This window comes from Garra rufa, chromosome 2, assembly GCF_049309525.1.
Source record: "Garra rufa chromosome 2, GarRuf1.0, whole genome shotgun sequence".
Taxonomy (NCBI): domain Eukaryota; kingdom Metazoa; phylum Chordata; class Actinopteri; order Cypriniformes; family Cyprinidae; genus Garra; species Garra rufa.
In genome coordinates this window covers 12,866,165-12,881,261 of record NC_133362.1, presented here as the reverse complement: position 1 = coordinate 12,881,261, position 15,097 = coordinate 12,866,165, and positions in this window count along the sequence as shown.

The following is a 15,097-nucleotide window of genomic DNA, read 5'->3' as shown; positions in this document are numbered from 1 at the left end:
GAACGAAGCCAATTACCTTTTTGAAGACACCTGATGTGATCCCATCGCCAATGAAATGCAAAGTTAGCATGCCATCGCCACTACCTCACATGTCCCATTTGACCTTGATTTTGCTAAGCAAGTAGGGCTACTTTGTGGTGTAAAGTGTCTTTTACTACAGTTGTAATTTTTCTCCTCCATTATGATTTGCTCTCTGTAGGTTTACATGAATTTGAGATTTGAGAAGAGAAAAGCACCTGCTTGGATCTAGAATTTGTTTCAGCTTTTTAGCAAATCCATGCATCACCTTGCTCTGACAGCACAATACAATGTCCTTGGCAGATTCTCATGGGCTTTCAGTGCACCAAACAGCTGATGGATGCCATCATGTGTCTCCTGCTCTCCCCAAATGCACCATCATCATTGGCTCCCGCAACGCATGGCATTACTTGCCTAATCTATACAGATCCTATTAAGAATCACTGGCAAAATGAGTCCTGCTGGGCTGAAACCAGGAAATGTGACAAAGCACTTTGAGTTAATTAGTGCACTGTAAGCTGCAACTAAATTATCTGTTAAAGCAATTAATGCATTTGTTTTGTTCGGATGAGATGCTGTTGATTTTCATAAGGTGATTTTAGTGATTTAAGTACATTGTGTTGCTTTTTTTTTTTTTTACCATATGTGACCCTGAACCACAAAACCAGTCATGTGGGTCAAATTTTTCTGAAAGTGAAAAATCTACTTGAAAATCTGGAATCTGAGGATGCAAATCAATCAAGATACTGCGAAAATCACATTTAAACTTGTCCAAATGAAGGTCCTAGCAGTGCATATTACTATGGAACATGATCTTTACTTTATATCCCGATTTTAATTTTTTTTTTCTTTTCATTTTGACCCATACAATGTATTTTTGGCTATTGCCACAGATAGACCTGTGCTACTTAAGACTGGTTTGCAGTCAAGAGTCACATACTATATGATGATTCTAACTCACTGACTTTCTATATATCTCCATAAGACTTGATATATAGTACAAGTCACATGGACATTTTTATGATACTTTTATAGTGCTTTTTATCAGTAAAGGGTTGCCAGGATTTTCTTTAAAAAATGATCTTACACAATGTTTAAAGAAAGACAGAAAGTCATATGGGTTTGCAATGACACGAGGATGTGTAAATGATGACAGGACTTTCATTTTATGGTGAACTACCCCTTTAAGTATTTGGCTCACCTTGCTTGCCCTTTAGTCTACTAAATGTAAAGCACTGATTAGATTCTTATTTTATAGGACTCCAGCAAGTAAAACACTCTAAACTGGATCCTCCTCTGATATGAGAAATGCCCTTTAATTGCTAAAAGAAAAAAACTCCAGAAATGGGATTAGACTTGTATTTAATACTCATCCCTGTCTATTGCACTAATATTTAATCTGTTTGTATGCCCATTTTTTCACTCTCTCTATCTAAACACCATCATTCACTGTTTTAATTTAAAGTATGAATATGTGATTTATTTTCCGATGGCATGGAGCATAAATCTACTTTGCTGTGTGATAACAGAGGTGATGTCCCCTATATTGATCGGGAGTTAATAGTGTTTGTTCTTTATAGCTGATCACAGGAAATAAGGGGAATATACAGTTTTGAATGAGCTCTCTCATTGAGCTACACTCAAACAACACACACTTCCCCGCTGTGCATTATTTTAATATATGTCAGCACTGCAAAAGTAGTAAGTAGTGACTTTAGTTCAAAGTAGTATTTTTCTTTACGCTAAAAAAGTATTCTCGTAGCTTCATTAAATTATGGTTAAACCCATGGAGTATTTGATCAATGTCGCGTTGCTGTCTATGCAGGGTCAAAAAGCTTTCAGACTGCATCAAAAATATCTTCATTTGTGTTTCAGAGATGAACGAAGGTCTCAGGTTTGGAACAACATGAGGGTGAGTAATTAATGACAGAATTTTCATTTTTGAGTGAACTATCCCTTTAAAGGTCCCTACAAAACAAGAACAGCCGCATGTTTGATCTCCTGGAGCTAAAAATGGCAGCCTCTTCTGTGTGTTCCGTTAGTTATTTCTAAATCTGAAAAAACAGCCTATGACAAATACTTTATTTCAGGAGGGATATCTGCTCCATTGAACACTGTATCTATCACGGTAGTGCTATACCATCATGCGCTTGATAAATGGATGGAGAAAGTTTTCTGCCATTGGCCTACAAGCTTCCAAACTTTCCTAATTATTTGTCTCGCCGTTTGTTGCATTCACTTTATTGCCTGAAATCCTGCTTGTTGAGCAAATAAAACACACAAGGCCATCACTCTGCCTCTGCTCTCCAAGCCAGAGCTTCATGGCCTGAGGATCTGTCAAATCAATAAGAGAAATCAAAGAGTGATTCCCACAGTCATGGCACAGACAAGCTGGTGACGAATAGAATGTTCCAGATGTCTCAGCACATCAGAATCACAGATAAACGAGTGTCAAATGCCCTAAAGGTGATGTGTCATTTCTCCTATATTAAAGGTGCTGTATGTAATTTTTTGGCTGTTCCAATGCATAAAAACACCAGAATGATTTGCAGATATTTAGGAAACACGCTAAGTTCATATACTTGTTTCCTGAAAAACAACGCTACAGCCAGTTATTCTACTTTGAAAATGTGCATTCCGTGTCAGAATGCCTGTTTTTGTTTTGGTCAACCAATTTGAGGACATGCAAGAGAAACAATATTTAGGGCCTGAGCATCAATGGTGCAAGGACCCTGTTGAATTTGTGCAGATTCTTCTTCCTCTCGAAAATGAATCGCATTTGCTTGAAAACTCATTAAACTTTGCACACACACCAGAAATGGTGAAAATTTGTGAGTGTGGCAAAATGGCTCGATAGTGCCACCTATAAAATTTCCACAAAGTGTAATGTTGAGGTATACAGATTGCTTCCACCTGTGCATCTACTATGGAAGATTACGTTGACGCGTCACACACCGGCTGTTTTGAATGCGCTCAGGAGAGTAGAAGATTGCGGTGAATCAGAGGTAAATAATGATATAAATACTGTTCAGTTTTTTGCACAGACCGATCATTTTGTGTCTCAAGACCTCAATGTATCGTCACAAGCCGCAGGGTTTAATTTGGTTTGGTCTGTGTATGTTTTTTTTACTCTTAAAGATTTGGTAACCATTGACTGCCATTATATGACTGACAGACTGCAACGGTTTGAGTTAAAGATCTTTGTTTGTGTTCTACTGAAGAAACAAAGTCACCTACATCTTGGATGCCCTGGGGGTAAGCAGATAAACATCAAATTTTCATTTTTGGGTGAACTATCCCTTTAAATAAATATTGCTAACGTTCACTGTTTTCCTAAAGTCACCGGGTGGCAGGAGGTCTAGGCTTTAATTTGAAGTTGGACTACAGTACCCATTTTAAGCACTATCTGTCAATATTACATACTGGACTTTTAATACTCTAGTTTAAAGTTGTTAATTTCCAGAATTAACATTTCCTGATAATTTACTCAACCCCCATGTCATCCAAGATGTTCATGTCTTTATTTCTTCATTCGCAAAGAAATTATGTTTTTGAGGAGAACATTTCAGGATTTCTCTCCATGTAATGGACTTCAGAGGTCCAAACTGCTGTGTCAAAGCAGCTTCAAAGGGCTCTACATGATCCCAGCCAAGGAATAACGGTCTTATCTAGCAAAACGTTTGGCCATTTTCTTAAAAAATACAAATTTAAATGCTTTTTATCCGTGTGCTTTGGTTCAAAATGGTAGGGTATTTTCTCTTTCAACTTTAAAATCGTCCAATATCGTTGTTTTTGTAAAGAGCGTATGACTTTTTTTGCACATTCTCTTTGTAAACACTGGGTCAGTACTTCTGCCTACATCACACATGCATGATTACATAATGCATGAGGTCGAGTTAGAGAAAGACAAGCATTTGTGGTTAAAAGGTATATAAATTTGTGTTTTTCATAGAAGATGACAGATCATTCCGGTAGATAAGACCCTTATTTCTCAGCTGGGATCGTGTAGAGTCCTTTTGAAGCTGTACTGAAACTGCAATTTGAACCTTCTTTGGCCACCATTAAAGTCCACTATATGGAGAAAAATCCTGGAAAGTTTTACTCAAAAACCTTACCTTTTTTCAACTGAAGAAAGAAGGACATAAACATCTTGGATGACATGGGGTTGAGTAAATTATCAGGAAATTTTCATTCTGGAAGTGAACTTTTCCTTTAAACTGAAATATTGTAATAATAGTATAATATATACAATCTGACTATTTGTTTGCTTTTTTATTTTTATTTTTTTTATTTTTTTTTTTAAGGTTTGTAATTTTTGTACTTGTACTTTTGTACGGTAGTAATTTCTTATATCTTAATGAAAACAAGACTGAAATTATTTTGTTTGGCTCAAATGATCGTAACATTCATGACCTCGATTTTGATACTTTGTTACCATACAGTACCAACTGTGTTCGGAATCTGGGGGTTTTGCTTGATAACAATCTTAAATTTGACAAGCAGATATGTGCTGTGGTGAAGTCTTGCTTCTACCATCTTCGTCTTTTAGCAAAGGTTAAGCCATATCACCCTGTAGCCCAAGCTTGGTCGCCCACTGAAGCTAAGCAGGGTTGAGCCTGGTCAGTACCTGGATGGGAGACCTCCTGGGAAAACTAGGTTGCTGCCGGAAGAGGTGCTAGTGAGGCCAGCAGGGGGTGCTCACCCTGTGGTCTGTGTGGGTCCTAGCACCCCAGTATAGTGACGGGGACACTATACTGCCAAAAAGCACCGTCTTTCGGATGAGACGTTAAACCGAGGTCCTGACTCTCTGTGGTCATTAAAAATCCCAGGATGTCTTTCGAAAAGAGTAGAGGTGTAACCTCGGCATCCTGGCCAAATTTGCCCATTGCCCTCTGACCATCATGGCCTCCGAATCATCCCCATATTCCCATTGGCTTCATCACTCTGTCTCCTCTCCACCAGTAAGCTGGTGTGTGGTGGGCGTTCTGGCGCACTATGGCTGCCGTCGCATCATCCAGGTGGATGCTGCACACTGGTGGTGGATGAGGAGATACCCCTGACACTGTAAAGTGCTTTGAGTGTCTAGAAAAGCGCTATATAAATGTAACGAATTATTATTATTAAGCCTTTTTTGTCTGTTAAGAATTTTTAAATTGTCATGCATACTTTTGTAACGTCACGACTAGATTATTGTAACTCTTTTTATATTGGTGCCCCCCAGATATGTGTTGCACGATTACAGCTAGTTCAAAATGCTGCAGCTTGACTCCTCAAAGGGAAGCATAAATGTGAACATATTACACCAGTTTTGATTTCACTACATTGGTTACCGGTCAAATATAGAATTGATTTTAAGGTTTTGCTATTTGTTTTTAAGTCCCTACAGAATCAGGCTCCACGTTACTTAGCCGACCTATTACATCCATCCACACAGTCTAGATCACTCAGATCAATGGATTCTGAGTTACTCTATATTCCCAGAACTAGATTTAAAAATATAGGTGATCGCACTTTTGCGGTAATCTGTCCCAGGTTATGGAATAGCCTTCCGATATATATCAGATCTGCTCAAACCCTGTCAGTTTTTAAATCTGCGTTAAAAACTTACCTTTTCTCTAAGGCGTTTAATATAGGGTCATGTGTAGGTAGGGCTTTATTGTCCCAAAGCACACAATAATAAAGTGGTGAGTTAATGAAGTGGTTAATAAAGTCATGCAGGTCACAATATTTTGTTATGCGTCTTACTGTTTTTCGAAGATAACACATTTGGATTTAAGTTTATTATGGACTTGTTCTTATTTGCTGGAATTTTTATAGCAAGATTTGGCAACACTAATCAAGTCAAGAACTTCTACCTTGTTCTCTGTAATTTCTTGCATAACAACTCTGACTAGTTGTTCAGTTTGGTTCCGAGTATAATTTTCTAATGCAGTTGCCATTACCTGCATTTTTCGGAAGTTCATTTTATTGTAGAATGCGATTGTTAATCCTGTAAATTACTGAACTGTGTGTTAACAGGAGAAGGTGACTAAAAGTTGAACTGACAACTGAATTTAGCTGTGTACATTGCCTTTGTAATGCATTAGAAGACTGAAAAAAATTAGCCTAAATAACACGTTTTTCTTTTCATATAGCGCACGTTGGAAAACTCACTCACGTGCGGGACCAGAGCAAGCAGGCGGGTGAGAACAGATAAATCAGTGCAATTACTGACGGCCACTCGTACCGATGGACCCGCCTTCGGCTAAACCAAACATAACTTGTTGTGTTTAGACAAAGCGGGCTGTCAGTGTGAGGTAAAGAACTTTCTAGTGTGTCATCTCTCTACTGATGCCTGCAAATTAATTTTCCATCGATTCACAGAGGTCTCGGAGAGGAAACGGGGGGATGAAGTCCATCTCCGGGGAAAGGGGAGTGCGGTGCAGTAGTACGCTAGATATCTGTACGTATACCACGGGATGTGAAGTCTGGAGGAGGGAATCCATGACATTGATGAATCATTGTAATCTCTGTCTTTCACAGAAGATGAGTAGAAAAGCAAGAATGTCTACAAAGACCTTTCCTGACCTTTTTAGATCAGTGCAAGTTTGCATTGCAGACTGCTCTTGTGGGAGGCGAAAATTAATGTTACATGTTAAATGTTGTTTCTAGTATGCATTTTATTCCAATTGACCCTTTGCAAAAAGCCACTCTCCTTAGTTACTGTTGCGATGTCTGACAAACAATGCCACTCTTACACTACACATCATGTTCTCATGCAATGAAAAATACACTGCAGAACAACAAGGCAGATCCAGGCTACTTCTGGTATGAAACAAGCTCTCAGCTTTAAAATGTTGTCATTTTTGGAAGAAATTCAAACAATAAATAACGTTTTGTGGCTCTTTAATGCGTCATGACAGATAATGGTATTGCCTTATTAGATCAAGCGGCACTTCAATCGATCTACATTACTTATTTCCTGAAAAAATGAAATAAACATGAATGAACATAAGAATGCATTTTATTTAAACTGCGGAAGATACACTATTTTTTAAGTTTAAGTCCACCAAAGTTAATCTACTCTCCTGTCTGATTTATTTTCTGGATTCTGCATTATGATTAGTCAGACTGCCTGTCAATCAAGCTTTTTGCGAAGGGTCAATTGACAAAAAAAAAATGAAACATTGCACTGATTGTACTTTTAGAAATCTGTTTTGCATTCAGAAAATGTTCTGTTGTTTCCCAGGATTAAAGTGAAATTGATTATAGATTAGAGATACAATCATTTTTGCATGATGCATCCATAAGACATGTGAAAACATTTGCAAACTTCAAATTTCGCTTTTCTTTTAGTCTATGGACAATGAATCAAAATAATAAAGCCATAACAGAGTCTTACCTAGAGTATTAAAGGAATAGTTCAACTAAAAGGGAAAATTTGCTGCAAATGTACTCACCCTCAGGACATCAAAGATGTAGATGAGTTTGATTCTTAATTGAAACAGATTTGGAGAAATGTAGCATTACATCACTTGCTCACCAATGGATCATCTGCAGTAAATGTGTGCGCCACAAACAGCTAAGCATCACAAAAATCCACAAATAATCCAGTTCATCAATTAACACCTTGTAAAGTGAAAAATTGCATGTTTATAATAAACACATACATTAAGTAGCACAGGTATATTTGTAGCATTAGATAGCAATAATTAAATTAAAATAAAAATTATAGATTTTTCTTTTATGCCAAAAATTATTAGGACAACTTTAAAGGGTATTTTATCAACATTTGATATGCACCCTCAGACTCTAGATTTTCAAATAGTTGCATCTTGGCCAAATAGTATCCTATTGTAACAAAGGAAGGCTTATTAATTAATTATGTATAAATCAAAATTTTTAAAAATTGACCCTCATGACTGGTTTTGTGCTCCAGGGTCCCATGAATCCTCTCTACATAATATTGCATTCTACAGTGAAAAAGTCGAAAAAGTCAAAGAAGCTGAAGTAGAAGAAAAAGTCGAAAAATTTGAAGAAAAAGTCAAAGTTGAAGAAGCCATAGTCGAAGGAAAAGACAAAAAAGCAGAAGTCTAAGAAGTCAAAGAAGCCGAAGTAGAACAAAAAGTCAAAGAAGCAGAAGTCAAGGAAGTTGAAGCAGAAGGCAAAAAAAGTCTAAGCAGCAAAATTAAAAAAGTTGAAAAAAGAAGCAGAAGTCAAAGAAAAGTCAAAGAAGCAGAAGTCAAGGAAGGTGAAGAGGAAGAAGCAGAAGGCGAAGAAAAATTTGAAGCAGAATCTGAAGAAGTTGAAAAAGCAGAATCTGAAGAAGTTGATGAAGTTGAAGCAGAAGTAAAAAAAAGTCAAGGAAGATAATAAAGCAGAAGCAGAATTGAAATCGAAGAAAAGGTAGAAGCAGCAGAAGTCAAGAAAGATGAAGAAGCAGAAGGCAAAGAAAAATTGGAAGAAGCAGAAGTAAAAAAAGTCAAAGAAGTCAAAGAAGCAGAAGTCGAAGAAAAAGTCAAAGAAGCAGAAGTCAAAGAAAGATGAAGATAAAGAAGCAGAAGTCAAGGAAGATGAAGAAGCAGAAGTTGAAGAAGTTGAAGAAGCAGAAGTCAAAAAAAGTCAAAGAAGCTGAAGTAGAAGAAAAGGTAGAAGAATTTGAAGAAAAAGTCAAAGTAGAAGTTGAAGCAGAAGTAAAAAAAAGTCGAAGAAGTCAATGAAGCAGAAGTTAAAAAAACCTAGAAGAAGCAGAAGTCGAGGAAGCAGAGGGCAAAGAAAATATTGAAGAAGCAGAAGTCAAGGAAGTTGAAGCAGAAGGCAAAAAAAGTCTAAGCAGCAGAATTTGAAAAAGTCGAATAAGTCAAAGAAACAGAAGTCGAAGAAGTAAAAGCAGAAGTCGAAGATAAAGTCAAAGAAGCAGAAGTCAAGGAAGATGAAGATGGAGAAGAAGAGGGCGAAGAAAAAGTCTAAGCAGAATTTGAAGAAGTCAAAAAAGCAGAAGTCAGGAAAAAAAATGAAATCGAAGAAAAGGTTGAAGAAGCAGAAGTCAAGGAAGATGAAGCAGCAGAAGGCAAAGAAAAACTGGAAGAAGCAGAAGGTGAAGAAAAAGTCGAAGAAGCAGAAGTAAAAAACTAAAGTCAAAGTCGAAGAAGCAGAAGTCGAGGAAGATGAAGAAGCAGAAGGCGAAGAAAAACTCGAAGAACTCAAAGTATTTGGTAGCTCTGAATGTGCTCTTTACAGGACATCCATATGAGCATCTCATATCCGTCCTCATATGAGAACACAGGGTCTCATGAGCTTGGAATAGAATAGAATAGAATAGAACAGAATAGAATAGAGGTGCAAAACATCAGCAACATCATAAAAAACCAAAAGCCTCACCACTACCATTTGAGCAATGTTATGGCTCTGATAATTTTGTTCCACTAAAATGTATACAAGTATGCATGCTTTGACTAAGGATGCCTCCGGGTTCCACCTGCCTGCAGGTAATTATCAGCTTTAGACGCGGATTTTGCTTCGCTTCGCTCGATGTGAATGTTCATGCACCGTAACGGCAGCAGTGTGGCCTGCTGGGGAAATTCACTTTCGTTTTTTAATTTCAGGATTATTGATCTCGACTCGCTTTATTGCTGTATGACATCCATAATCAGAACAACAGACCGACAGAGGAGATTAATAAGACAGCAGGAGGAAGGAAGGGGAGCGAGGGAGGGGAACTCGAGTCCATCTCTCATAACCTCGCTTTAATTACACATTTCCCTGATCTTGATGGATTCCACTCCATCAGCCATAAATTTGCCTTTTTCCTGCATGGTATCTGTTCGTTTAAGAACACATTAGAGTGTGGAGATTCACCACAGTTTAAATTAATCAGATGACTGCTTGTTAATTATGGTTAATATCATTAATATAATTATTCCTCAAGTCACGGTTAAAACGGGGGAATCAGTGCAAGCCATTGTGCTATAAGGCACAGAATCTACAATCTGCACAAATGCAGATATAAATTCATTAATCAGTCCTTATATGTTTTTTCTTTCAATTATAAAATAATTTTTTATTTTATCTCTAGTTTATAGAAACAAAAGGGACTGGCTGACCTTTTCCTGCAGCCCTTTTCTTTACAGACAGATATTCTCCAATCCCAAATTAATATGCAAAGACAGCTAATTCATAGGGAAAAAAATGTGAGAGATCATCTGCATCTTCATACTTGTATAACTGCTAAACTAAAGGGCAGCCTTCTGAAGAGTAGCTTGTTCAATCTATTTTCCAGTCTCTGCTCAGGGTTTCTGCTAGCCGTTTAGTTAGTATGCAGTAAATACAGCCTGAAAGAAGCAATGTGTCACTTTACTCAGTGTTTGCATACAGTTAAGCTTATCAGTGCTGGCTTAAGATGAATTGAGACACAGGGCTACGGTGCTTTATCTTGGTCAGGAGGGCACACGTAGCCTTGGAAGGCATAGCATCATCCCCATCTTAAAACATTAAGGTCTCAAGAGCAGGTTCCTAGTGTCCTTAAAGCAATGATGATGACTGTCTGAGCAATACAAAAAATAAAAAATATAATACAAATTATATTATATTATAATATAAAATGGCTCAGACTGCTGTTGCCATTCTCCATTTAATTATTTTTTAAAAATAATAATGCAAATGATTATATTATATTAATTATATTATACTATATTAAATTATGCTCAGACTGCTGCTGTAATTCTTCATGAAAGAGGCCATAATACATAACATAATAAAAATAATACAAATTATATTGATTTATTATATTATATTATATTATATTATATTATAAAAAGACTCAGACTGCTATTGCCATTCTCCATGAAAGAGGTATGATTAGTCAAAAAAATACAATACCTATTATATTATATTATATTATATTATATATTATATTACATTATATTATATTATATTATATTATATTAAAAAAGGTTCAGACTTTTTTGCCATTTTCCATTATAAAAGGAAAAATTAGTCACAAAAATAAAAAATATTACAAATGATATTCTATTATACTATAAAAAAGGCTTATACTGCTGTTGCCATTCTCCATTAAAGAGGTCACTAAAATAATAATAATAATAATAATAATAATAATAATAATAATTATGTTATATTATATTATAAGAAAGGCTCAGACTACTGTTTGCTATTCTCCATTAAAAATGTATAATTAGTCACAAAAAAAATAATACAATATATAATAGCAATTACAAAAAAAAAACAATATACAATAGCAATTATATTATATTATATTTAGTGTCAGTATTCTTGGTATTGTTCAGACACAAAATATTTTTTAAAATTTTAATGCCATTGGAAAACTCACTGCAGTGATTAGCAACTCTTGCTATTTTTCGGTGCAATATACATCAGACACTTGAACATGAATGGATTGTGGATGGTCCGTGGACAGGCCATCTGAAGCTGAGACTATAATAATGAAGGCCTAAATTTTATCAGGCTTGAATGACCTTTGATATTGTGAGTTACTGTACAATAATGTTTGTACTCAGTGTAGTTATTGTAATATGTTTGGGCTGGTGGGCACATCGCAAGTTAATTGAAAGGAAGAGGAAACAGCAGGAGTGAACCAAGGCAGGTGGGGGATGTGACAGGATCCCGCCAATAAAATATTGATATAAGTCATTTGGTAAGGATGGAGGGTTTTAAAGCTGTACGGTAGAGATTTTTATTTTTGCGTGGGAGAGGTCAGTACAGCACCAGCGCAGAACACAACTGGATCTCACAACCCCTCCAAAGAGCAGAGGAGGGGCTAAGAAGACCCCGCCCTCTCGTGGTGTAAGTGACAGCGCCATCATTCTGAATCATAAAATCACAGCTGGAAATTACGAGGCAATAACAATAAATCATATCCTTTAGATGTCTGGCGACTGTGTAAACTGCAGTTAAGAAACTTCCTGGATTAATTTCCTGGCTTCAGATGGCATCATTGTTTGTTGTTTCCATATAAATTATTACCTTTGATTTATTTTAGAACCTTTAGGATGTACTAAGCCCTTGTCAAGCAACACTTAAAATTGTTATTCCCCATAAGCATCACCAAATATAATTGCAAAAAGTTTTTTTTCTAACTTGTTTCTTCACATGGAAGTTTTTTTCCATCACAAAATTAAAAAAAAAATGACAATAATAATTAAAAAAAGAAACTACTGCTACTTTTAACTCTTAATTCTGACTCTCTTTTTTTTTTTTTTGCAATTTTGAGTTTATATCTCATAATTCAGACTGTTTTCTCTCACATTTCTAAGAAAACGTCATATATAACAGTTCTGACTTTTTCCAGTATATATATAAAAAATATATTAAAAAAAAGTCTGCATTGTGATACATAAACTCAGAATTGTGAAATATAAACTTATTTTATAGTAATTTTAGAAATTTTATGAAAATAAAAAAAGTTGGTTGCACCCAAATTAAAATCAATTTAACATTTTTTGGGGGATATAATTTATAAATTTGCAAATGTAATAATATACATTAAATATTTATATATTATATTATATTATATTATATTATATTATATTATATTATATTATATTATATTATATTATATTATATTATATTATATTACAAAAAAATAAAAATGCTTGGATTGCTGTTGCTATTCTTCATGAAAAGTTATAATTAGTCACAAAAAATTTATATTATATTATATTATATTATATTATATTATATTATAATTATATTATATTACAAAAAATAAAACTGCATGGACTGCTGCTGTCATTCTTTATGAGAAAGGAATAATTAGCCACACAAAAAAATATATTATATTATATTATATTATATTACAAATAATAATACAAATCAAATAATACAAATTATTATATTATAAAAAATAAAAATGATCAGATTGTTGTTGCCATTCCCAATGAAAAAGGTATAATTAGACACAAGAATAAAAATAGTGTTATATTGTTATATTATATTATTTTATTATAAAAAAAATATAAACACTCGGACTGCTGTTGCCATTCTCCATTAAAAAGGTATAATTAGTACATTTTTTATGTATTATATTATATTATATTATATTATATTATATTATATTATATTATTATTTTATATTATATTATATAAAAACTCAGAATTGTAAGATACAAAAGAAAATATTCCCTTTTTAATTTTTATTCTCTGGTGTAAACACGAAACACTATTGACTATATGACTTTCTATATATCTCGTAATTCACACTTTTTTCTCAAAATGACAAGAAAAATTTAATTGTGAGATTTAAACCTAGAATTGTATACATATTAATTAAATACATACATTAAATACAATTTTAAAAAATGACTTTTATTTATTCTATGGTGGAAATAAGCTTCCATATTTTCATCTGCCATTCGTGAACAAACAGAACTGGTTCAAACTCATGAGCATTAATTTGTTGGGCTGGGCAGGATGCTTATAAATGGCTTCTTTAAAGTTATTTCTTCCATTAAACTGCGATAGGAAAAGGTGTTTAAATCAAAAATCAAAAAAATGCACACTTCACCTTTAACATTAAGTGTTAAGAGTGAAAAGCCCTTTTCGAAGAAATCTGCCCTTGAAATAATTTGCCATTGATATGCCATCTTGGCTATATCTTCATGCATAGGCACTTTCAATTATGCAGGCCAGTGGAGGGAGACAGAGTGTGACGTTTCCAAAGTTTAAGCCCAGCCTATACAAAACATGTTCCTACAGGACCCTAGAGGGAACAGTTTCACACTTGAGAGATGGTTAAAGGGGAAATCTCTCCACTGCTGCTGTTTCCATTAACTTTCACTGAGTGAGGTTCAGAGATGAAGCAGGGTTATGAGACAGGACTTTTGGAGGCCTGCAGGAGAGAATATGTCATTTCATATTGTTGCAGTGACACATTTGAGGCGACAGACCATGACTAAAGGAAAGACCACTTACTGTTCTCTTTACACTTGTGTATTTAGGTATTTCTGGGAGTGAGTTCTTCTTTTTTCCGCAAAATATCTCAAAATGTCTGGTGGTGGTAAAATCTGTACATTTTTGGAAATCCTTTGTTTTGAAGTCCCAATCAGCCAACCAGAAGATCCTAGTAAATGCACAGCAATGCACCAACAAATACCCTAGCATTGTGGTGGCACATTTCTTCATAAAATTTAAAAATATTGTTTAATTGAACTACTCATTGTGCATTCAACACAGCACATCTCTGCTTGCCCTGGAGTGCTGTTCATAAAGCTTGAATTTTAAAACAATGACCACTAGGTGGAGACACACATTTATACTATTCTAAACTGAGGTCATCCCTCACTGTCAGATTACTAACTGTCACATCTGGAGAGCAGAAATTGTCTCATGGCATTTCTTTAGGAAGTATTGACTCTCAAGATACAAGCCAAGTATGGCAGCAGTGACTTAAAGCCAAATTCCACTCAAAAACGAAAATTCTGTCATTATTTACTCACCCTTGTGTCGCCCCAAACCTGTATCACTTTCTACTGTGGAACACAAGAGAAGAACACAAAACTGTTCCTATTGACTTGTATGGTCAAAATACATAAGTCAAAGGGAACGAAAACTGTTTGGTTACCAACATTCTACAAAATATCTTCGTGTTCCACTGAAGAAAGAAAGAAAGAAAAAAATATAGCTGTAAGCAGCGATTACCGGGGTTCAAGCGTTTTAAGGCATTTAAGCAGATATGAAAAAAGGCATTATGTAGCAAGCCTTCTTTATACAGTTCATCCATAGAAATATTATATTTTGTAACGTTTGTGAATGTTATAGTGCCAACTGTGGTCCGAGATCCTTAGAACTTTGCATGCTTGTTTAAAATCACCTGTTGCACATGGGCTCACCAGGTTTCAGATTTTCAAGTTTTGAGTTTTCCTTTAGGCCTTATAGGATTTTGGGTACATTCAGACAGGTTCCTTAAATGTATAAACGACCCCATTATAGCTTCCCAAAGGGTAAATTTCAATTTTTTTGATAATTATTGACGTAGAGAGTCCAGAGAATTGTACTTCAGTGTTTTTTCCAGAGCAAAAAATGGACTAGTTCCTAAAAGTAGGTTTTTTATATCCTCTCAAAT